The sequence below is a fragment of the Passer domesticus genome, chromosome 5 (genome assembly GCF_036417665.1).
Source record: "Passer domesticus isolate bPasDom1 chromosome 5, bPasDom1.hap1, whole genome shotgun sequence".
Classification (NCBI taxonomy): domain Eukaryota; kingdom Metazoa; phylum Chordata; class Aves; order Passeriformes; family Passeridae; genus Passer; species Passer domesticus.
In genome coordinates this window covers 55950735-55976598 of record NC_087478.1, presented here as the reverse complement: position 1 = coordinate 55976598, position 25864 = coordinate 55950735, and the positions used below count along the sequence as shown (strand labels likewise).

General features: G+C 45.3%; 2 protein-coding genes across 2 annotated transcripts in view; both read right to left on the bottom strand.

Annotated features, from left to right (window-relative positions):
- The window catches only part of LOC135300815 (NADH-cytochrome b5 reductase 3), a 94011-nt gene that overhangs the window by 24394 nt on the left and 43753 nt on the right, over nt 1-25864 (bottom strand). The gene's annotated exons all lie outside the window — the stretch shown is intronic.
- Nucleotides 1-25864, bottom strand: part of PPFIBP1 (PPFIA binding protein 1) — a 104790-nt gene that overhangs the window by 72474 nt on the left and 6452 nt on the right. The window lies entirely within an intron of this gene.

Here is a 25864-nt window from a genome sequence, read left to right as displayed (position 1 = left end):
TTTAGCACAACTATTAAAAGCCCAAGAAAAGCTGTGTGTGGGCTGGGCCCTGCAGAACAAGCCATCAAGTGCCAATAAATGGAATACATAGAAGTAGCCTTCGCTTCTTTCCCTCCTGTATTCAATGCAACATTGAGGGCCGGAAGCCCAACAAAAACTGATTTTTGCCTCTTGCACACAGGCACTGTAAGAGGGTGGACTGGATACTATTTCAGTGCTGCATGTCTCAGCTTTAGATACACCAAAAATCTGCTGCCACTGAGCACAGACCTAACTCAGAACTGGTGGAGGAGGGTGAAGACACACCTGCAAACCTGCAGGATTTTGCTAAGAAAGAGCAGGAGCTGCAGGGTGTACGACTGACTGGCTACACGAACTTAGCCAGGTTTCTGTGCCTTCATGGCACCACACTGAAGCAGCTGTTTCTGCTAAGGCTTATTTTAAAAGCCTTATTTAGTTTTTCTGGATTATTTATACATGTGGCCTTACTGCGGGGCAAGGCTGAACTGGCAGCAGTATATTTAACATGGAGCTAGCCAAGGAGGGAAGATGGAAATCCATGCTGTTATGGATAAATAGAGGCCGTGGGCAGAAACTCTACTCTGAACACTTTGGTGTATTCTATGTGATGAGACTGGAGATCAGACATCTGTGCTGAACTTGTGGTAACCCAGCAAAGAAGCCCATGTTCCTCTCCATCTGGGAGAAGCAGCCAGCAGCCCCAAACCCATCCCCTGCCCCTGTCTGTCAGTGCTGAGTCAGGCACGGGAATTTCCTGCCACCTCGTTAGGAGAGGCTGTTATTTATCTGTTTAATGGGGAAAGCAAGCAACAGCTGAAGAAATCAGGCTTTTCAGACTGATTGCTGAAGGCAACAGGTCTGACTCCTCCAAATGCCAGAAACCTGCCAGTCCTGGAGCCACAGGAATGGAGAAGGGAGGACTGAGCACCTGCTACTACAGTCCTGCATGGGCATGGATACACACACCCCCTCCCAGGGAGCAGGAGCACCAGTGACAGGGAAAACCAGGCAGATTTATGTTATGTTACCAGGCCTTCTGCTGCTCCTGGGTAGGGGGAATCAGCACAGCATCTGGGGAGCAAGGAGGGAGAGACTTCCAGCAAAGGCGAGACATTTACACAGTGATGCCAGCAGACTGAAAGTCTCCAAACACACATCCAGCAGAACATGGCTGCTAGCCAGCATCAAACTTTTAACCATGTTTTTACATGGATTCAAATGATGGATGCAAATCCAGCTGGAGTGTAATCCCATCAAGCCTGATAAGCAGTGATAAAACTGACCAAATGTGACCAGGATGGGAGACAACAGGTGACAACCACTTCCAGCGCCAGCAGACCTCTGATTAAAAACCCGGGTACTAAAAGCTTTTGGCAGTGGAGTTTAGGGCTTCTGACAAACAAGGAGCAACAACACCCACTTCTTTCTAAGTCTAGTGCAAGACTTTGGGCAGCTGTGAATCCCAGAGAGAGCTCATACACAGTGATTTAGCGTGGGAAGCGTTGGAGAGCCACGAAGAAGCACTCCAAGGGCTATGGAAAGGGTAAGGGAGTAAAATAAGAGAAATGGTATTTTAAATGAGACACCAGTCCTCATATCCTGTAGGACTGGGAGCCCAGCTGTGGAGTTATGGGATACGCACATCCCAGCCAAGGGTTGCACAGATCAAGTACTCACTCAGCAATCTGACCCAGCTCTCCAGCTGGAATTTAGGAAGCTAAATCATACCATAATATCCAAAACAAAGTAGATGAGGGAAAACCATTCCCAAAACAAGACTGCCAGCTCTGACATGCACTAGGCTACTTGGATCAAATCAGTCTAGACCAAATGCAAAATGCTGCTCCTTGAAGCCAACAGAATTGGGACATTTCCAAAGGATCTCACAACACATACTCTGTTTTGCTGAATGCATTTTCTCATAAACTTGCCCCAGTAATCTGAAAGCCCTTGGCAGTTTCTCTGCACATTGCAATAGACCTGCTGAGTGAGACTCACTGCACATGCACAGCTGCATCGCTCAGTCACAGCATGTCCAGGGGGATCTTGTGCTGGAGCTGAACCCTCCAAACTGGGGTGCACTGGTACTACTTGACCCCTTCACATGCCACAGAACAGGTCATTTCAGTTTTGCTTCTTGGATAATCCAAATATACTTCATTACTCTGGCACAGTCCACACGTTAGCCCTAAATCTATTGTCATTAAAAACAGTTTCCACAATTCTCTGACAGTAAACAACAGCTTAGACTGTGTTAAGTAAGGACCATCCTTTAAAAGATGCAAAACCAATGGATATCCGCAGAAACAGACTGACATTCTTTTACAACGCTTACTGGAAGTCATATACAGCATCATTTTAATGATATTTGAAATGAAAGCCCAAAGGAGCTGTTGTGTAAGATATCAAAAAGCAAAAAAAAAAGCAGCAGATAGTAGATAATAGATATCAGCAATGCAGTGGGTTTAGATTACCCACTCAGAAGAACAGACTTAGTGTTGATCTCCACTGTCACTCTTGAGCAAGTACCACTGATCCATATAAACATCCAACACTGAGAAAAAGAGAAATAGAGATTTGGATTAATCACTCAAAGCCTGAGATGACTTAACAGTGATATCTTGTAGAAGTTTATTACCAAGTGACACAGGATACAGGAAGCATTGTGAATTACGTACATAACAGCATTTTAAAAAAGCTAATACCAAGAGATTAAAGGATGACAAATTATGTACAAAAAGGAAATTAGCTTGTTAATTCCAAATAATTCCCAGCAACATTATTTCTCAGTATCTCTACATTACACAGTTGGCCTGTGCCTGCCCTTGACCTCCCCAGCTGATCACACACATATAGCACAAAACAAAGGCGAATAATGCCTAGCAAGGCTTCCTTCTCACTACTGCGACAAAAACAGACCCCAAACAAGCACCCAAGGTTGCTGAACATTTGAAAATCATGGTGTGAAATAAAGCCAGTGGAAGTCAGAGCAGCCTATAGCACTGAACCAACACCACAACTCACTCCCAACAACTATTCCTGAGTCTCTTTACTGTGATTATTTTGGTAAATCAAAGATGTTCTCTGTTCCTGTGGTTTCACATGAAGTTTTAGTCTCAGATACTCCCATCTACAGACTGTGGACAAAAGAGGAGCTATTTGGTATGGGAAATCTTACAGAACTGTTACAGGAGAAGGTTCTGGGTAGGCTTTGAATCTGAAATGCAAACAGGAAGTTTGGGGAATAAAAGTTCATGCTAATAACTAAAAACTTCCAAACCTATGCAGTTACATGAGTTCCCATTAGAAGAGGCTTAAGAATAAGTGACTCAAACACAAATGCTCAGTGAAATATGGTTGGTAGAAGGATGGAAACAACCAGGAACACCCCAGTGTACCCCCACCTGCAACACTTCACTGGCACACTGAGATACTGCTCTCCAAACAAAAAATCATGACAAGAGCAAGAGCAGGAGTTTAAGACAAACAAGTAACATGACTGGAAAGCAAAGAATCAGCTCAAAAATGTAAGAATAAAGTAAAGACACACTGACTAACTAGTTGTTGACTTGTGGCAACAAACTGCAAACATCCAGAGGTTGTAAACTGGAAGAGAGAGAATTCAGCCCTTGTATGACTGGGAGGGAAAAATCCCCAAACATTTTCAGGGCTATATAGTAAAAAGCTATAATAGACTATCTCATAGCACACAAATGATTAGGTGCTTGTTACTTCTCAGAACAGTTTTTTTAGAGTAGATTGAACAAAACCACCAGGGGAAAAAAATGACAGAGAACCAAGCAGGACATAGGAGCCTGTGCAAGCAGACTCTGTCACAGGGCTGGGGCTCCAGGCTACTGCAACAGAGTAATTATGTACAGAGCCCTGTGCAACACAGCGAAAAAACATCTGCCAAATGGAAAAAGACACAAAATGTGGTAGGCGGGGGGAAAAAAATATTTGCTGTTTCTATAAAGGGCACTGCAGAATGTCATGTATAAAACTGCAAAGCCAGGGAAAAGAAGTTAGTTAACAGTATTATTTTAAGCCTGCCTAAAGTAATATGAAGGGCCAAAATGGAAAACCTATAATTAGATGGAGCTTCTCCCTTTCATTACAAATATCGGACTGGAGCTGAGGCTCCCAGATTGACAGGACCTTTGGGATTGCTGTTGCCTGGGCTGCCAGGACACGCAGGCAGTAGTTAGGCAGGGGGAAGGAGACGTGGAGCACAGCGGCCATAGGATTCTGCAGCTGCATCTTTGCTGTGTGGGACTGGCCACCTTTGCCTGTCACAGATGACCTGGTCCTCCTGCTGCAGTCACAGTGCTGCCCAACTCTCTCAGCATCCTCTGCAGCACAGGGAAGCCCCAGCAGAACCTGAGGCTGTTCAGAACCAAACTCCCTGCTGTAGTATTGCAATTTATTTAAATGGTATGCTCTGTCTCACCCCTCCAAGATATATGATATATCCCAAGCCTGTGGTCCTGCCCTGAACCATCATGTATCTGTAATCCAATTAGCACAAGTCTGATTGCGTGCCCATTTTCATTCTCCCTCTCAACCGTGCGAGTGAGACCAGTTGCTCTTAGCCTTTTCCCTTCTCTTAGCCTTCCTCCCCTCTTGCCCCTTCCCTCCCCTAGGCTCCCCCTCCTTCCCCCTCCCCCTTCACCCCTTTTCCCTCAGTAACTATGCTGTTCCTGGGGATGGGACCCCAAATAAATTCTCATCTAATTAGCACCCTCAGAAGCCTTGTGGAGTCTCCTTGCCTGCCTGCTGCTGCCAGCGAACTCACAGCCTAAGGGGCCCTCCAGGGACACCCCGAGGTGCCCACCCCGCAAAACGAATCGCAACACCCTGCCAGGTCCGCCTCCCTCCACCATTGCAGGAGACTCACACTCCCCATGAGGGTTAATCTCCAGACTGATTTGCTACTCCCAGCACGGGTGGCAGCACTACAGCTACTCCCAAGCCTCTCCACCACCACTATTTTGGTAAATCAAAGATGTTCTTTGTTACCATGGTTTGACAGCAAGTTTAGTAATTTCCTTCTTGACACAGTCAGAGCTACACACTCAGCCCACACCTCGGGCAAGCTGTACGGCCACTGGCTAACTGATGAGGAAGGGAATGTGTCCCTGCATTCCTCAAAAGGGATCTAATTGCCTCAGACCCTGGCAACACAAGGATTCAGTTTGTTCCCAAGGCTGCTAGGGAAGTGGGCTTCATTTCCCATTGCCCCATGTCCTTCCTTCCTCAAACTCAATTTAATTTTGACTAATGTACTTCTGGTGCTGGTTTTGGCTGAGATAGAGTTAATTTTCTTCATGGCGGGTAGCATGGGCTAAATTTTGGATTTGTGCTGCAAACAGTGGGGATAAGATAGGGATGGCTTAGTTACTGCCAAGCAGGGCTTGAACAGAGCCAAGTCCTTTCTGCCTCTCACCTCACCCCACTGAGGGGCTGGGGGTGCACAGGGAGTTGAGAGGGGACACAGCTGGGACTGTTGAGCCCAACTGACCAAAGGGGCACTCCAGACCTTATGGGATCATGCTCACTATATAAAGCTGGGGAAGGATGTTCAGAGTGCTGGCATTTGCCTTTTCAAGTAACTGCTACCTGTGATGGGGCCCTGCTCTTCTGGGGATGACTGAACTCCTGCCTGCCCATGGAAAAAAGCAATGAATTCCTTGCTTTGCTTGTGTGCACAGCTTTTGCTCTCTTGGTCCCAACCAATAACCTTTGTCACTTCTACCCTTCCAGTTCTCTCCTTGATCTCACCAGGAAAGGAGTGAATAAGTGACTTTTTGGGGTTTAGCTGCTGGTTGGGGTTAAACCCCAACACTACCCTAGCAGACATCCTCTAACCCCAAGCTAAAGAAAGCCCTCTTGCACACCCTCACCTCTGAAGACTGTTTACAGAAATATTTCCTATAGCACTGGCTGTAATGTTCATCCCAGCATTTCTCCAACCTGAACAGGGCACATGACACACAGATCCAGGGGCTTTACCTCATGCTCTGCATTGGGATGCCAGGAAAAGTCTGGAGTTCAGGACAATGAGTGAAAACTGGGACTTGCTGGGACTTCTGGAAAAGGGTGGGGCTTTTTCTGGTTTAACTGGAAAGGTAAATTACCATCCAAGAACAAGAGCTGAGGGAATAGCCATGTCACACACAGCCCTGACCTGAGAGAACACCGGTGGCCAGGGGCTCTCCAGCCTTGACAGCAAGACCAAAGCCCTCCATCAAGTTCAATCAAAGTTCACTTCCGGTATGAAGAAAACAACCTCCCAGAAAACCATACTCATAACCAAGAGGCAGTTGTTATGAATGATCATTTTACATGAGCAGGATTAGGCAAATCAGGTGAGAGTTAATTGGGTTTTAGCTTTCACAGAGAGAACATCACAAAGTATAAACACCCTGGGGGAACCTCACCAGTATCCTCAGGAAAGAAAGGTGCACGATATGGTTTTCTTTTTCTTTTCCAGACTCCAATTTCTTAACCAGGAAGAAAATGCAAATCCCAAAATCTTGCATGTTCAGCAGTAATATTTTGCCTTGCCAATCAAATGTTTTCTGCAATAGCCACCCACTTCTTTTTTGAATCCAAGATGCACAACTGCATGCGATTAATCACACACTCTGTGAGTTTAAACAGGACACAGCCTTGTGCTCAGAGACCTGAAAAAATCACATGCTGCACTGTGTTTAGGGGCACAACTTAACAAGAAAGTCACAAAGCAAAGAAATAGTGCTGCACCTATTTCTTTGCTTTGTGACTCCTAGGAGTCACAACAAAGCTCCTAGGAGCTTTGTTTCAGGAACATTTCCAGAAGAATGCAAGAGCACTGCAAGCAAATAGTCTGATTCATGTCTGTTCTTTATGAGATAAAAATATGTTTTGCCTAATCATTTCTGATCAAGAAAAGCAGGGCTTTGAGATACAAGATCTGAAAGAGCCCCTCCTCTCTACTGAAAGCCAAAAAATTACTCTAACATGGGACCCGGGTAGTCACAGCACAATTCAGATTACTGCTCCTTCCCACACACTTGCCTCATGTCCGTCTGTTTGTGCTTCAATTAAAAAGCTACTATGACATTCTTCCTACGTTTTAAAAAGAAATTTCCACAGGCAACAGGATTCAAAATTACTAAGGAAAAATTATTAACATATACAATTCGAAGGAAGTCACTGATGCAATCTGATTTGTGTTCAACTAATCAAACAGTTGAAAAGGTGGGAGGAGGATTTAAAGCCAAGAAGCAAAGCAAGCAAGAGCAACTAACAGTTTGAATGATCTGGAGAGTTAATGGTTTTCCATGGAAAAAGCCATTGACTCGTGTCTTACACTAATGGCAATATTTTTTGTGAAAGGCCTTTGGGCAAAGGCTGGTTTGAATCTGAATGGAAGCAATCAGGACTGCAGCTTGAATGATTTCCTCACATCTGTATACAGCATCCATCCATGACAAATATCACCCACCAACACAGCCTCCTTCACCTTTAAGTCACCCTGTCCAAGGTTGCATTTTTCCGTCCCTGCAGACCATGTAGCAGACACCTTATTTATGCTGGGACGGGCTAGCTGCACTCAGACAAATTAGACAAGAACAAAAAACATATATGTTTGAGCCCTTATCTTTATTTTTGATTTCTGCAAGGCCACAGACATTTTGACACAGACAAAAATCACACAGCATCCACAGTAACCAGGCAGTCTGGTTTTGGGTCTTACTGCACCCACAGCTGAAACTCAAAACTTATGCATTTACAAGTGCCAGCCTTGAGCTTAAACAAAAAAGTTTTGATCCCAGGGGGGCTGACACAACTGAACAAAACTAACCACATAATTAACTCCAGTGACCCAACTAGCTGATAGCTCACACATTTCCTACCACATTTGAACAATGTACATGCACAGAAGTCACTGGATCCATACAGCAGCACTGGAGGATACAGACAAACAATATAGCAAATCACCACAGCAAAGAAACATTTTCTGGAAGCATAATAAAATAGTCTGAATCATCTCATGAGTCAGAGATGAATAACACAAGATAGACCATTCAATGAAGTACTCGTAAGACCAGCAGCAAGAACAAACTGCAGAAGGTTTAAATAAAAGCTTTCAAATCACCGATTTATCAGATATTAAGTGAAACTAGACACGATTTACACAAAGAAAAAATATGACTCATCTATGACTAATTTTATATTAATCACTGTGTCCATCTCTGGAGTGCCACTGCATGCAGTTTCTGTCAGCTAGTGCTTTGTTTTAATTCTACAAGCCAAAGCCAAAGCAACAAATTACACAGTTCACCATCTGTGAAAACACAGATGTTAGTTGATGGAAGATGCAGACTGTCTGAAAAATATGGAAGACTGCTTCATTCATTTAACTGAAGATCTCATGCCCCAAAGCCTATGTTATTGAAGCAGGGTGATGATAAGTCTGTGGAATCAGATATGAGAGAATGACAGATCTGAGAGCACCAAGTGCTGGTGCTGTCAGTGTTCTCCCCTCACAGTTGTCTCACTTTTGCTGACACTGAGGTGACTAAAGCCATGGATCCTGTTAATCAGACAGCAGACCAAAGCAGTAGAGGCTGCAAGAGCTCTGTTAGAGGAGACTGCATTTTCTTTAGGCCAAGATATCACAGTGAAGCACTGCTATCACTAAATGAACACAGAAAGATTATCAAAGTGTTTTCTCTCTCAGGCACCAGTTTGGTCTTATTCTACTACGTATGCAAAAGAGCCAGGAAAAGCCTCTAAAAGTTGATCCCTTCAACCCTGGCACACTCCATCAAATGCAAAAGGCACTGCTCTATCAGTGGTGTTCATCTCCTAAACCTCACTGGTGTTGCCACACTGCTTTCTGTCTTCTTTCTCTACTCTGCCCAAAATAAGCACAAGATATTCCTTGAAAAAAAGGCATCAGGCTCTCACATAAGGTTTCCCATAACACTTTCCAGGAACACGCCTGCCCTTCAATTACCCTTAATTGTTCTGGGCATTCTTCACATTTGCAGCAACACTTTGATATTCCTCAAAGGAACTTAAACAGCTCCAATCACCACAAGCTTACAGGACCCTGTTACTGAAGCACACACAGCCCAATTCTGTGTTTCCAGAGCTGGGAAGTGAGGAGGAAGGGTTGCAAGAAGCAAAACCCAAAAGCGCTTACCAAGAAAAAGAACAAAATTATATCCTTTTGCTGCTGTCAAGAGGAGGCAGCCAAAGGATTAGAGTTAAAAACCCTAGAAATTAGAATCAACTTAACTAGATGTTTTGCCAACTTCACAAATAAGTTTTATTACCTGTATTTTGCTTTCTCTCCATGCAGACACCTGGGCTGTTTTGGCACTTTTAAGTTGGTTACATGCTAATACACACACACACAACAGGTTTCAGCTGTTGTGCACTGCAAATGATCCTGAAAATACCATTTCTACTAATCACATTGTTCCACACAGTTTTAAAGCTCATGATTGCAGAATAAAACCCTCAGCACATATTTCTGGCCTGAATTATTAAGGAAATTAGGCTTATGTGGTAGTGTTGTTTGCCAATCCTCACCCTATTAAATTTTCAATATGCTTGTCAGTTTTGACCACATTTGGCTGAAGACAAAGAAATCCAAACAGGTGTCACATTCCTACACCTTTGGGGAAAATTATTGTGCAGGTAGGGAAGACACATCCATATTCGCCTCTCACAGGATCAGATTCTGCTGCAGGAACTCAGCAATTCCCTCCTTTGGCTGGCCCAGCAGCTGCACCATCAGCAACCTCGGGGCAAGTCCCACAGCCACCAGTGGCAAATATAGTTAGTCCCAATTACTCATTTTATTTAGGAATCTGCTTTATAACAAACCTATTACAGCACTTTAGTTAAGGAACAAACAAGGATGTTGCCACCAATATTAAAAACCGTTTCACTGTTTCATTCTCAGAGGAAAAACTTCATCAGGTTTCAGTCTGCCCTTTTTTAAACAGGTCACTGTCTTGCAACAACAGAAAAAGCAGCTTTTCGCTCAGAGAAAATAGCATTGAGGCAGTTCATGAAGCATAAAAGATGCAGGCAGAGTACAACCTCAGGGCCTAAACAAGATGCAAAATCATTTTCCACTTCTAGACCACCACTCCAAGTGCATACCAATTACACAGCAAGTTAAAAAGTCACCAGCAGCAGCTTCCCCCCAAGCTTTCCAGGGTCATAATATGCAAAACCACATCCACCATTTGTCAGAGGGCACTTTAGCCAGCCTGCAGACAGGAAGACAGCCACAACAGCTCCACTGCTCCTGCAAACGCCTCAGGTCAGGATCAACACGTGCCCTGATGGCAGCATGGAGAAAATGCTGGTCCTGCCAGGAGCTCTTTGATGAGAGCATCTCTCTCCAGTTGGGATAGTCTGGCTCCACTTATTAATAGCAAGTGCTGGCATCCACAGCCCATGGCTCTAAGCCAAGCACTGCACTGTGTCAGGAGCAAGGTGGTAAGGTTTATGGAAAAGAGGTTCCAAACACTGGGCCTGGGAACAAGACAGAGCCTGGGCAGAAAAGTAAAGGTACCCCACAAAAACAATCACAATGAATTTCTACCAACAAAATTCATTGTACCACATTCTGAAACAGAGTCAGATGGGGATATCAAGGCCAGGCTAGGTGGGGCTCTGGGCAACCTGGGATAGTGAGAGATGTCCTTGCCCACAGCAGGGGGTTGGAACTGGATGATCTTTGAGGCCTCTTCAAACCCAAACCAGTCTATGATTGTGTATCTGACCCCAGAAAACAGCAGCTTCACCTATGAGCTTTCCACTCAGCTTAGTCCAATAAACTCTCCTACTTCATCCACTCAGTTTCCACTCTCATGGAAAAACAAGCCCTAGCCACCATAGCAGCCAAGCAGAAACCAGCTCAGTGAGAGCCACTTTCATATTTCACATGAAATGTGGATAAATAACTATTTCATACTTAACTGGTTGGTCTGTTTTGTGGAACAGCAGTTGCTTCTTTAAGGAAAGAGGTGAACTTTAGACTCCAAAATGAAAGGTCAGATGTGAAAGAACTACTTAGAAGATGCTGAGGGTAAACAAGTGCACCATTAAGTATTTGTTGTGTTATATCTTCATTTAGACATCACCTAATAACCATCTTTCCCACAAGGAAGAGCTAATATTAGAAGCAGGATACATCTCACACAAGGATGCTTCTACTAAACATCCCACAAACAGATGTTCCTAGAATCCAACAATTCAACCAAACAGATTTTTAACTGCTCTGTAAAATTTGGGAGACAGCAAAAAATACTTCAGTATCACCTAAACTGATTATTTTCCAAGAGGGAAACTGGGGAAGGGACCATTGTCAGGAGAGGTAGTGGAGCACAGGGAGATCCATTCCCTGTGCTGAAAGGCTGGGTGAAACCTAAGCCCCTCACTGGAAGGCTGCAGGGTCTGTCCCTTTGAGCCATACCCAGGAGTACGTGCTGCTGTCCCATGGAGGGGATGGTGGAAGTAATGGAGATGGGAGAAGGTCTTTCCAAGAGGTCTTTTCTGGGCAAAAGACTCTCACCTCCTGCAATCCAAACCCACCCTCATTACTGTACACAGTCATTTAGTCTCATTAGAGACCCCTCCACACACAACATGAGAGACTGATTCAATGATTTGGTTTCTGTCTCAGTTCCTTTTAACTTGAAATTTCCTCTAAGAATCCCACAAAACTTATGAGGGGAGGAAATAGCCTTCCATATTTGACTAAATAGTAAAACACAGCTCCTGCTTTATCTACAGGGTAAGTCATCACTTGCAAAAACACTGCAACAACTTTGATTTCTATGAAACCCCTTAGCTGCTGAGCTGCAACACAACCTTCACTTCCCACACATTCTTTGTTTACTATCCTTAGGTACCTAGCATCTCTCTAACCCAGCAAAGACAAGGTCTAGGACACATTGAACTGGCACCCTCTTCTAAATGTGGGGCTCTGCAGGTTAAGACAAGCATTAAAACAGGACTACATCAATGCAGTGTTCTACAGATAAACCAGGTCTAGATGAACCAGGAGAACACAAGAAATGAAGTGTAGGGAAGATAAGGACAAATTGGGAAGATCTGTATGAGCTGTGTGTGCAGCAGAGCACAACTTGCCACATGGAGATACCTGCTACCTCTCTTCTGCAGAGAAGGCATCTCAAGCACAAGGGTTCCCAACATGCAACACCACATTGTTTTTTAATTCAGGATTTCCCCCCCCTGCTCTTCATGCAAGCTGGGGACCTGCAGGATGAGATCACCTCCTGCAAGATGGAATTATGGGAAGAGCTTCCTGCAGGTCTCATTAAACCCGAGTAATCCTCAGAGACATGGCAGCAATGCAGCTGGTGATAATGCATTTCCCCTTTCTGCTTTCATCACTGATTATTACTCATTAGGGCACTTATAATCTTTATACAGAGCTCTTTTATGTAGCCTAATTTGCTAAGAAGTAATCACTCACCTCCTCCTCTGGTAATACAAAAGAGGGCTGTAAAGTTATTTCATTTGCTGTTTCTTCCATGGCTCTCCTGTCCAGAAGTTTCTTTCTGATGTTCAGTCTGAAGCCAGATACATTTGGTCATTAGAAAATGTCTGAAACAAGCCCTACGTTTTACCCAGTTTTGTGTGGAAAAGATGAGTAATTTAGGAAGCTTTACATCCCTGAGTTTACTTTGAGATGCTTGCCAAAAGAAATCCATGAACTTCCTTCTTAAAAAAAAAACAAAACACCACTGCAGCACTGAAGAATTCAACTCTCCAGGCAGAGCAGGGTAAATGGAGTTTACCTAATGCTCAAAACGAGCACAGGACAGGAGAGCAGGACAGACACCAGCACCACACACCACAGGAGAGCGATGCACTTCTGTGTTTGCCCAGAGCTGTGTCCAGAATTACTGCCTGGCGATCACACCACAGCATGCTCTGGCTTCTGGCTTTGTGTTCAGGGCTCTGATGCCAAACAGCACATCTCTTCACCTCATTGTTCCAGGCTTCCCTCAGGGAAAGCAACAAAAGACAGCCTAAACCCAGAGCTGCTATTCTGTGTTAGATTCCAGTCCTGTGCCTGCAATCCGGACTTTAAAGACCCATCTCACTATAGCTTTTCCAACAGTTCTAGGACAATAAATATGCTGGATGCTGAAATTGTTCTGATATAATGCACTGTGTTGCACTGACTACCACTCCCTACAAGTTTGTTGAAAACAGGGAATACAGATTTCCAGCCTTCCCTGTAATCCAAGAGTGTTCACCACAGATGATTTTGCTTCTGGATGAGTCCAAGTCCTCTCTGAGCCCTCAAAATTTCCGTAAACACTCACCAAGGAAGAGAAAATGAATGACTGGATTGCAGCACCTCATGACCCACAAACCTCAAAGTTTTAGCTGTTTAAAACTATGCACGCCAAGCAAAGGAATAGGCTGTAGTTACAAACTCCAAACAGCAAAAATAGTGTTATTTAAGACAAAAGGGACAAAATGTTTTTTTTAAGAGTAGAACAATTCAGGCAGTTGGTATTTGCAAAAGTCTCCTTCTACACACCTCTATGCTTCTGTTTCCAGTCTTTCCATACGGCAATGAATTTTGTGTAATTACTAGCTAGGTACCGAGAAATTTAATTGTACTGTATTAATAATAGAGATTTTGACTTCCTATCCAAAGGCTCTACTACTTTAATTAAACTTGTACGTTTTAACCTTGTTAAGCTTATGCAAATCCAACACTGTGAAGTTGGCTGTAATAAATCCAGAGGTAATACTAGAGCCCCCATAAAAGGATGCTGATACAGAATTCAAAACAAACTTTGTTAGTACAGACAAAACCTAACAAACACACCAGAGCATGGGATATGGTTTTGAAGACTGACCTTTGCCCAATCCATCCTCAGTGTGTTTTCAAAGGGTCAATGAACCACTATAAGTCTCCTCAACTCCTTGTTTAAACCAAACACCAAAGTTTTCCATTAGATTAGCAGCAGATGGAGGATTGCAGCTGATTTCCCACCTGGCAGCCATGCAAACCACAGGAACCAAGTGAGGTATGATCCGACAGCACTGTAAAGTCAAGGAGGGAAGATAGTATTGAAAAAGATAAGGAGAGTCTGCTAATCCAGGCCATTCTCCCTGTCTGAACATAAAGGAACCAGGTTTGATTCAAAGGGCACTTTTTAAAAAGTCATAGCACTGACTTAATGGAGCAGCATCTAAATATCCATTTCCTTGAGCCACGGCTGGATTAGTCACAGAAAGCCAAGTTCTGATGTTTACACTTGCATGTCATGAAAGCAGAGGGAGAAGGCGCCAGAGTAGGGCTAAACCAATGTTTTCCAAGTTCTTTCATGTCAGTCACAGATCCTTTACAGTCAGTGTTGTGGAGATGCAGTCTAGTCCCAAACCCCGAGGGAGCATGATCCAGACATGCATGTGCCCACTGATTCAGCAGCAGGAGCTCTCTGCTCCCCCAAACAGCTGCAATTACCCCCAAGATGATGTCAAAGGGCAGGGTGGGGTGGGAAAAGGAAGGAAGGTGGCTGTATGGCCACCTGAGAGCCCTCCCCAAGGATGCTGCCCTTAACCTGGGCTGCAAGGAGAGGTTATCCCCATGGCCCACTGCCCTCCTGCTCCAGACTGCCTGGCCAGGGGGGAAGAAGGGCTGTGCTGCGGGCAAGCACATCTGGCAGGCAGCTCCAGTGGGGTGAGATTGCTCTGGGATAGATGAGACAGCAGGGAACTCTACTGCAACCCCTCACCAGTTGTCCCTTCTGCCTTTGCTCAATCTAAATTTGATGGAACTGATCATTTGGGTGAGGGCAGATATCAAAGCAAACTTAAAGCCTCATGTGGCACTATAGTTGCACTGGCTAAGAGCCAACTTTGGCAAAGCACGGGGCTTTCTGGAAAGCGGAGCCAGGAAAACAACAAGTAAAAGGCCATGTGATTGTTGCCACTGATTCTTCTCAGTAGCCATTTCATTACATCACTATCTTCCTAACTAATAAAGATCAAACTGTATTTTTTGTTATTTTAGATATATAGTTTCTCTTAAAGGTATTCTTAAGAAGAAGCAAAAAGGAGACTTATTTGCCTTACAGATTACCATGGCAAACTTAGTTCAGAATTAAAAAAAAAGTAAATCATTATTTCCCCAGCCTCCTTAAAAAGGGAGAGAACTGTGAACAAGAAGCCAAGATTATTAGCAGGCAGAAGAAAAAAAAAAAACCAAATTGAAGAACAAGAGAAATAAGAGCCTTTGTTCCCAGGAAATCCTTTTAAAGAATTGAGGAGACTCCAAGCAATGCAGCTGTACTTCCTGTGACCTGCAGCACTCGTTTGCGAACACTGGGAAGGTCACAGCCTGGGGACAGCTCAGTACAGCCACGCTGCACACACCGAGAGCTCAGCAGAGGAACCCCTCACACCAACTGGAACATCCTGGGCTGCAGGGGCAGAGAACCACACAGCTCTAGAGCTGTCTTGCAAATGGGAACCTGCTCAAGTCACACGTGGTAGCAGGATTCTCTCAGGACTCAGAGCTGGGGCTGCTCAGCCCTTAGAAAAGGCAGCTCCAGGGAGACCTTAAAGCACCTTCTGGGACTACAAGAGAGTGACTTTTGACAAGGACACGGCAAGGGGGAATGGCTTTAAACTGAAAGAATATGGGGTTACATTAGAAATTAGGAGGAAATTGTTCCCTGTGAGGGGGCTGAGCCCCTGGCACAGGCTGCCCATGGAAGGCTGCCCCATCCCTGAAAGTGTCCAAGGCCAGGATGGACAGGGCTTGGAGCAACATTGGAGACAGGGATAGTGGAAGGTGTCCACTTGGCAGGAGGGTTGGAACTGGGTGTTGTTTAAGATCCCTTCTAACCTAGGCCATTCTATGACTTCTCTAGAGCAGAGTAGGCAGCAGCAGGAGACACCAAATCTCTTTAACAACAGCCAGTAAATAAAACACCAGCTGGATAGACACACACCAACCTCGCTCCCAGGGTTGGGTATTTGTAAGAGAAATATCACTATGTGATAAATTCAGTTCACTATGAACCATGCTGCATTAGCAGGCTTCTTGCAAGGAAAAGCATTTGGAAATGATACAAGCACCTATCCACACAATACACTTTATAAAGCACACACAGCCCCAGGAACATCACTTCTTGTATTATTGACCGGCAGAGTCACTACTGAGGCAAGACGGACTTTGAACAGCAGTGCAGCAGGAGGGGAGAGTACAGGCAATTGGAACGACAGAACAGGAATGCTAAACTGCTGCAGGACTTAGATAAACAGACTGATTACCAGAGAGTTTGTCTACATGAAGAACTAACTCCAGCACTGTCCCTGACTTGCCCTCCCATCCACATCTTGAATTATAGCACAACACTTAACTTCAGTTGACAGGAGACACAGGCAAATGCTTGATTAAGCACATTTAAGCAGTGCCTACATACCACTGCAGGCAACCAACACTCAGGGACTCCAAAACTCTGCACATATTCCCCCAATATTTTCAACACAACTCCATCATACCCTGTGGACAAACTCAGAAAGCAACACAGTATTTGTACACATATTTTTATATATTTGTTTTAAAAGTTTAGTGCTGCATTTAATTAAAACAGAGTTCTCAGACCCCTTGGCATCCTTAAAAGCACACCTACTGCTATCCAGGGCAGCATTCTTCCTTCTAAGGATGCCCAAGATTGTTCATGTTTGATTCATTTGAGAGGGACCAGCTCCACCAGGACACACAGCTGAGAACACCTCTCCTCAGCCGCTCACTGTGGGAAGAGTGGCCAGACAATCACTCAGTATTTTGGGCACACAAGCCCTTCACTGCCAGCAGGAGTCAAGTTCAATATATATGGGTGAGATCACTGGATCTTAACGCAGTTCTGAAGGACATCAGCATTACAAAAATGGGAGGAGAGGTTGCCGGTCCCTGAGGAACAGGAGGGGGAGGCAACAGTTATGCTTGCCTATAGCAAGGAGGCATTCCACTCCAACTGAGACCCCTTGAGCTGGAACCCAGCCGAAGCCGAAATAATAGCCCTTCTGCTCACAAAACCACCCCTGAATTTTGGTTGTAAACAAGCTGTCTGGAACACAGTTTTAAACTCATTTAAAATACAGTGAGGGGGAAATTTCCTGCTTCTCAACACTCAGAGAAGATATTAAAGCAATGTTTTCTTCATTCCTGCTTTGCCTGGGTTTCATTACTCATTTTCCAGCTTTCTTCAAAACTGACAAGTTTTAAAGTGCAGGGGTTTTATGTGCAATTTTTTACTTTGTCCCTGCACAGGATGTCATTAGAAGTACGCAATATTTAAGCACTGCATATGCACAGATATGAAGATTTTGCTTTTACCTTGATTAAGTATTTGCTTTGTTTCTTTAAATCATGCAGCTTGTGTCTTTTACAGGAAATTAAATTATTTTTAATAATCATAAGAGCTTTCCAGCAATTCAATTTGCAAAATGACAGACCAGCATTCTGCATCACAGTAAGCAGTCTATCAAGCTGTTTTGACAGCAGATCTTGTTCAAAGCCTTGTCCAGAAATGTAACAATACCTCCTACTATTCCAGGCCCGTAGTGACAGAAAACAGTTATGAACACACAGCCAAGCAAAGGCTCTCTCTTCACAACACTAAAATCTGGAAATCTCTCTCTCTCTCTCTCTACCAGCTATGGCCCAGCTAAGTAAGTTGCAGCCAGGATCAGCTCTGTGAAGACAAATTTATACCGACCTGCTTTATTCTGTTTTCCTGGAAACAAAGCCAGCTCTGCATTTGCCAGAGGCCCCAGCCTTGCGTAGGAGGGAGTCTGGCACTTCCACTCCCAAAACCTGCATGAGGTCTTGGCAGGGACTCCTCAGCACAGGAGGATGTACACAAGAGGAAGAGATGCAGGGAAAGACAGCATCAAGGTATGGAAAGACTTGAAACCACCAAGTAGCTCAGGGGGAAAGGTTGCTACGTGTGTGTGAGGAAATGCCCCTACCAAACCCATAAAACATGGCCAGGGCCAGCAGCCCAAACCACAGGGAAGGAGGTCTTGCTGTGACACACTGACCTCTTCACATGCCACTTGACTGGCAGTGCCCCCCCAAAAAGTGTTGCTTCTGCTCAGACATGACTTCTGTCTGCCCTCATACAGCGCAAAGGCTTCAAGAAGCCAGACAAAAGCCCTGATAGCTGGAAAGCACTGAAAATAAGGAAGGCAACTTATCCCAGCCTCAAAGGCAATGAGTGGTGGAGTTAAGAGCTCAGTCTGGCCCCATCCACACAGAAGCAGCTCCAGCATGAGCACAACTGGCTTTTCAGCAAACGCTGAAACATGAAGCATACTCCAAACAAATATTCCTCAGGGCAGAAGAAAAACAAAGATGCATCAAGTGAGAATTATGGGACAACTACTTTCACTCTCGGGTTCAGGAGCTTTAGCCTATTTTTAGTAAAATGCCTTTGCAGATGCCAAAATAACATCTCTCCCCCTCTGTACATACACAGCTGAACACGAACCCCCACAGTCTGGCTGGCAGCATCTGCATTCAGCTTCACAGATGTGAACTGCAAGAGGAAGTGTAGAAGGGAAGCCTCTTCTTTGGAATTTCAAACACAAGTAGTTAATATGGTCCAAGTGCCAAGCAGGTGCCAAGTGACAGGTGGTGCTGTAAACCTTCCAGAGAAGCACAGTTCAAGGCCAGAACAAACCCATCTGCACAATTATACTAGTCCACCTCTTGTCTCTACTGCTCCTAGCACACCTTCCTGAACACTTTTTGTTCTTTGAGAGGCCTAAAAATCTCATTGGGAGAAATCTGTCCACTCCAAAGACACAAGCCAGCAAAGCCCCATGCCTCTGGGAGCTGTCTCTGGCTCCATCCAGGGAAAATCATTCCAGCCTACAATGGCTCCTTAATGCCACTACTGTTGGGATGTCCAAAACACCCTCACCACAGTGCTTGGAAAAGGGGGCTAGGGCCAGAGACAGTCCCAGCAACATGTTTTCACACTGTCCTGGGGAATGCCAAGCTTCCCATTGAGAGTCTGGTCATTAATCAACCTCCAGCATTTCCTGAGCCTCACCAGAGGCTCTGCAACAAGAACAAGGCTGTCACCCACTCACTGGAAAGCTGCCCTAACCAGACTGCTCTCCCCTGCCTTCCACATCCCAGCCACATGCTCCATGGCTGCGGAGCACCAGGAGGAAGCTGGCATACAGACTAGCATACAAAATCCCATCATGTAGGCAAAGTAGCGCCAGTTTGGCCCACACTGGCAGGACACACAGCCTAACTTCTCCCTCCTCCACAGGGAGAAGTTTGCAGGTCCACAGATTCACTTTGAGCAGCCCCACAGATTTTATTACTTTAGTTCATCTCCACTCCTCCTTCAGCACTCCTCTGCCTCCCTGTACCCATAGTTCCCTCCCAAAAATCTGCCTCATTTCCTACAAATGCCTACACAGTGAGCTTGGTGTACTGGCTTGTCTCAAAACCTCATCAGGCCTCAAACAGGGACAGCCAACTTTCAGAGGAGGATTCACGCTTTATTTTTCATAGTCTCAAAGCTATACTACATGTTGAGGCTGTGCTGTAACCTCCTGTTTAACAGGGAACTGCTAACTGTTTAATTTGGATTAATTTCATGTATGGCTTCTATCAGACCCAGCAGAACTTCTGGCTGCCCTCATGCTTCTGTATAAACACCAACAGAATCCAGGCATGAGGACCTGATACCAGAGGAAAATGTCTGCCTCAAAACTCTGCAGCACAGGCAAGACAGGAAGGATTGAAGGAAGGACACCACAAATTACAGCACTCTGAATTTCCCTGCATGCCTGTGGGAGGGCAGGGACATGCACTGAGAAGATGGACCCTATGGCAGGTGGCACTGCCCACTTCAAAAGCTAGCAGGGTCTCCTGCTCTGAGCAGCTCAGGTGGGGCTCTCACCACCCAACAAGCCCTGTCCAGTCCCCCTACACTCTACAGGGGGCCCTGCTTCCTTGCCCAAGGACTTCAGCAGCAGAAACCCCACCATCCCTTCAGTACCAGGGTGTCCTCCTCTCTTCCCCAGACATACTCCTAACAGCTTGCCCAGACAAAAGGGACATCAGGAAAGGCATCTCTATTTAGACCATCACTGGGTCTCCATCCCCAACCACCTCTCTCTTCCAAAAACATGTGGCAAGTAAAAGAATGCAAAGTGGAACTCTGACTAGATGCAGAAATAGTACTTTCACTGGCTCCAGGAGGTTTTTAATGGAAAGCACTCCTATTTCTCACTCTGCTTGCAGCGAGTAACACCTCACCCACAAATGGCTCCACAGCCTAGGGCAAAGAGCCCACAAAGTAAGGCTCAGAGGGAAGGTGATGGGACCCCATTCCTTCCTTTTAACACAGACAAACAGAGACATATCCCCTGTTCTGCTCCTAAATGCACACTCTGCAGGAGCTACATGAACACAGCTGGATCTGAGAACAGAAAAGTTGTTCCTCACCATGTGCAACAGCAAAGCCAGGTCTAATTACCACAGCCATAGGAAAATTATATAGAACATTTTTTTGTAAGAAGAGAAATTAACTGCAATATCACAGCCAAATTCCAATTTAGCATCAGCAGTCCATCTGGTACACTGCCCTAAACAACTGGGCGGCTAATCCCAAACTACCGCACGTGCTATAACTAAAACAGGTAGCTTCCCTACCTGTTTTAGTTATAGAATGAGCTGAGTAGGGAGGGACTCACAAGAATCACCAAAGTCCAATTCCTGGTCTGCACAGGACAGCCCCAAGAATGCCCCCCTGCACCTGAGGTTGTTGTCCAAATGCTCCTGGAGTTCTGGCAGCCTTGAGACCGTGATCACTCCCTGGAGAGCCTGTTCAGTGCCCCACCGCCCTCTGGGGGAAGAACCTTTTCCCAATATCCACCCTAACCCTCCCCTGACACAGCTCCAGCTGTTTCCTGGGTCCTGTCCCTGGTCACACAGAGCAGAGATCAGGGCCTGCCCCTCCCTTTCCCCTCGTGAGGAAGCTGTAGAACTGCTGTGAGCTGTGACCTCAGTCTGCTCTTCTCCAGCTGAACAGACCAAGTGCCCTCAGCTGCTTCTCATGTGGCTTCTCTTCCAGGCCCTTCACCATCTTCAAAACCCTACTTTGGACATTGTCTGAGAGCTTCAAATCCTTCTTATATTGTGGCTCTCAAAACTGCAGAGTCCTTCCCCTCTGAAAGAGGCACAGAGATACACTGTTATGAATAGAAAATTGTAATTTTTTTAAAGTTTCAGAGTTAAAAAAACCAAGCCAGACCGAGTCAGCCTCCTTTAGTTTCGCTGCCGAAGGAAAGCTTTTCAAATACCTGTTAATGGCAGGTGATTAACTGATTGTTTCCCTGATGCTGGCTGCATGCCAAGAAGATACCAAGGGAAACCCTCCAGGGTAAAGAGATGGGCAGTGACACCAGAGACAGCATGCAAATAAGAAACGCAGTGCACCCTGGATTTTTACAGTTTTACAGTTTTTATAAGAAAAACCCCTAAAATCACGAGCCAACAAGTGACTTAAAGTGACGTCTAAGGATGGGAGCATTGTCCCGTACCTGCTTGAATCTTTTTATTTCTCACCCTAACCTGAAAAGAAACTGATTAAAGAGACCCCCCGGGTTTCTAAACCAACAAACCAAGGACTCAACGACTCTCCCGTGAGGACAGAGTCCCCAGTTCTGTCTGCAGACCAGCGGACAAAACTGCATCATCCTCCTGCTTCGTGCCACGCCTGGGAGCAGCGGCGGCGAGGGCGCAACCCGTCAATTTCTCCCCACCTGAGCTGATTCTTCTTAATAAAGGCATTAAAAAGGAGAAAGATCTGCCCATTTATTTCAACACCAGCATACCAAGGCAAGCCCCTACAGAAATATCCCCTAGTTTCAACTCCTTCTGCATGTCCAGGTGCTCCACAGTCAGCTCAGCCCTGCCTAAACAGGGCAGGCCCAACTCTGCCGCCTGTTTTTCTGCTGCCATTGCCCAGAGTAAGGCACGCACACACACCGAACACAACACCTCTGTTCTGACAACAGCATGTCCACACCAGCAACAGGTCCCACCAGGAGCAAAATCACCGCCTAGGACAGCATAGGAAAGAGTGTCAAACAGCTTCTCTGCACAGAAACACAACAGGTGTCTCTCACACCTGTTGCAAGAAAGCCAAATACACAGCAACTGCAGTTTTTGTCCATCATAACTCTGTGGTATTTTCACTGGTGAATGAATAAATCATCATTTACAGCAAAAGCAAGATTTCCAGTTGGAGGCTATTTACTTTCACCTCCATCACAGCAGCCCTGGCAAGCCAGATGATGTGCAAGCCAAGCAGCAAGTGCTCGCATGCTGGGAACTGTTCAAACAGGAATAATTCAATCTTTTTGTAGCCTCACCCTGGCTAATTTGCCAAAAGCTGTTTCTTTTCAGATGCTACATGAAACACGAGGAAAGAAAAAAGCTGGATTAAGCTGGTCCATTTACAATCAGTTAATCTACAGAGTTCAGGTCAGTTCATTTTCTATATAAAACAAATTCATTTTTTCAGCATCACAGGGTTTAAAGAACAAAAATTTATTGCAGTAACCAAACATTGCTCCCCGGACAAGCTTGCAGCAATTACTTAACTAATGCAAATGATTTGCAGTCTGTGTGCAAGGAATGCATGGGATAATTCCAGGGCACCCTCTTCCACCAGCATTTTACAAGTACTTTTTAGGTAGCTATGGAGATGTTACAGCCTTTTACATTTTGCTGTCATAACTAGACAGCTATTGATTTCTTAGCAAAATTCCTTGGAAAAGTGGGGAAGGGAGGAGGAGTTTCAAGCACCATGAGGTCTGAGAGCAACAAGAAGAAAATTTCACAACAGATTTCAGATGGAGACATCAGCCCAGAGGCTCCTTGCAAAAGATAGCATTGAACCTGGTCCTGCTTTGGTACTTCTGCAAAAAAGGAGGTAAACCTACCCACATGTCACAAGGATTGTCTTCCAACAAGCTCCAAAAGGATAAACATTTCCAGCTACCACTGCCATCACCCTGTAGAAAAGGAGGCCCTCCCCTAGGCCAGGCTGTGGTTTTGCTCCAACACAAATCTCTCTGGAGGCATGGAGGGCCTCTATCCTCATAGTCATGCTGGGCTACAAGATGTTTCCCTCTCCCTCTGAGCAGGTTACATGAAAGTCTCATCCCTGATATACCTTGCAGGTAATCAGTGCCTCCTCTCAATCCCCAGCAGGCATTAAGCTTTGTGATGGACAGGATGAACAACTCTGCATTTCACTCTCCTTCCAACAACAGCCCAAGAGCTTGCTGTGAGTTCAGCACTACTGGTCCTCAGCAGCTGATTCTGCCCAAAATGATGCCAAGAGAAATGCCTTTCACCTTATTGACCCTTCAAGAGAATCATTCCTGCATATGCAGATTTAAGACTGCACACCATGACAAGAGGAGACATAGAGAAGTCTGAAACATGAGATACCGACCTGAAAAACCCTGTGTCAGATAAGGATGTGCAAATAATCATGGATTTAGGTCTCACTCAGAAACTAATGAGAACAACAGATCAGGCTCTGAACAGATACTTCCCTTTGGATAAAACAGAAAGGAAAGTCTGTTAAATTAAAACATTTTTCTTAAATTCACTTTAGACCCAGCCACAACAATGGCACCAGAATCTGTAGAATTATCTCTACCACAAGCTGCAGGAAGTTTACCAGCACCACCCTGAACATAAATCTCAATCTTCTCATCTCCATGCTGTGTTTACAGCCTCATGACTGCTCACCAAAAGGACACAACCTCTACTGCAAATGGAAAGAGAGCAAGATGCTGCCACTGCAGAACAAACCCATGACTGCTCTGTCCACCTAATGGCCATCCAGAAATTCAGCAGCATCTTAAGTGCTGCTTTTTTAACTCTTGTGAAGTCTTGAAAGGCAGGAAGAATTAACCATCCTCTAAGCTACCCAAGAAGCTAACTGAGGACAGGCAATGCCATGGGGAAGCCCCAGGACTCACCCCATCTCGAAGCCAGCTGCCCCCAGATGTCTCCACCACCCCAACACTGCCAGTAGCATCCCAGAATTAGAGAAGTACCACAAATCTGGTCACACCAGCCACCAGCTGCCAGCAACAAGCCATGAGATTGCAGTGTCCCTGCACCATGGGGCACAGTTCCAGCCTCAACCACTGCTGCTGGATGGCTGCATGCCCCCACCAGGGCACCGGGGAGGGAGGGGGACACATCTGCACCCCAAACCCAGCCACAGTCCTCCCCTCAACCACAGGAGGGCACACACCTCCCTAGGATCCTTCACCAACACAGGCTCCAGTCCTCCCAAGGAGAGGGGCAGGGAATGGTGCAACTCCCCCACAGCATCCAAATTCCTGCTGCACACCCTACAAATATTCCAGAAAATACAGTTCTGTCCAGCACCATCAGAGATTACAGTGGCCCTGCTCAGCACAGGAGGTCCAACACCAGCTCCACCATGAGTGTGGAAACCTCTGAGAAGATGCTTCTGGTTATGAGCTGGTAGTTACAGGTTTCACATCAAAGAGAAGATGGACATCAAGGTAAGCCACTCCACACTCCTTCTGGAGAAGAAAACAAACAATAAACAAAAAAATGTGATATAGAAAAAAAAATCCAGCCTTTCTTTATAAAAATACAGAAACCAAATTTTTAGAACAAATTTAAGCTCAGGCAAGAAATATAAATATGCATTTCTGAACTTTGCCCTGTGATGTTTCCTTTACAAACATAACAAATTAAAAGTGTGTCACAAATTAAGCCAGCTTTGGTCAAGTGGAGGGGAAAAAATGCTGATGGCTCTGAGATCCAACTGACAAGCCTTTTCAAGTCTACTCTGATACAAAATCAACTCCCCAGGGATATAAATTAAGAGTAAAGAAATATTTTTCTTGGCTTAATCCTGGTTTGGAAGCAGGAGACAGAGGATACTACAACAAAGCCAGCACCTGAATCCACCAGGAGCTACCCAGGTGCCACAAGCCTTTCCTGAAGACCAGGTGCTCAACACACCCACCTCTTCTTCAGCAAGAGCATGGAGCACCTTGCTTTGCCTGAGGAGGATAAAATTTCTGTCTGGCTCTTCCAAAGGAAGCTCTGTGTACCATCCCTCCCCCACCCCTGAACAAAAAGTCTGCCAGAGATGCTTCCAGTGCATGAGGGAGAGCAAAAAAGTTGAGCATCAAGGCTATCAAACCACCACCTCCCACATGTTTTCCAGCTTGGAATGCAGGTCCCAGCACCAGGAATGTTCCTTACTCCCACACAACCACAGCCTCACCCTTGCCTGCCCCAGAATCCTGCACACAGCAGCTCTCAGAAACAGCACACTCCCCCTGAGGACAAAAATGAATCCATCCTACTTTTAGCACAGGTCTAGAACTTAAACCAGGAGAACAGAGGAGATGGATGCTTCGAAGACACAAGGAAATGTTCCAAAATCATGCAAAACACAACCACACAACCGACATCTTGAGTACCCGCTCATCCTCACACTAGAAAATCCCAAGGTATTTGCTCCCTTTCCCTGTCTCCACAGCACTTGCTCCATAGGAGCAGCCCACCTGATCCAACCAGAGAACAGACTCTGACAGTCTCCATATGGCCAAAGGGATTTTTACCAACCCATAGCAGCTGTGTAAGGATATGGCAAAGCTGCACAGAAGCCAAGATCACAAGGGCTACAACCACATGAGATCATAACTATTTTTGGAAACACAA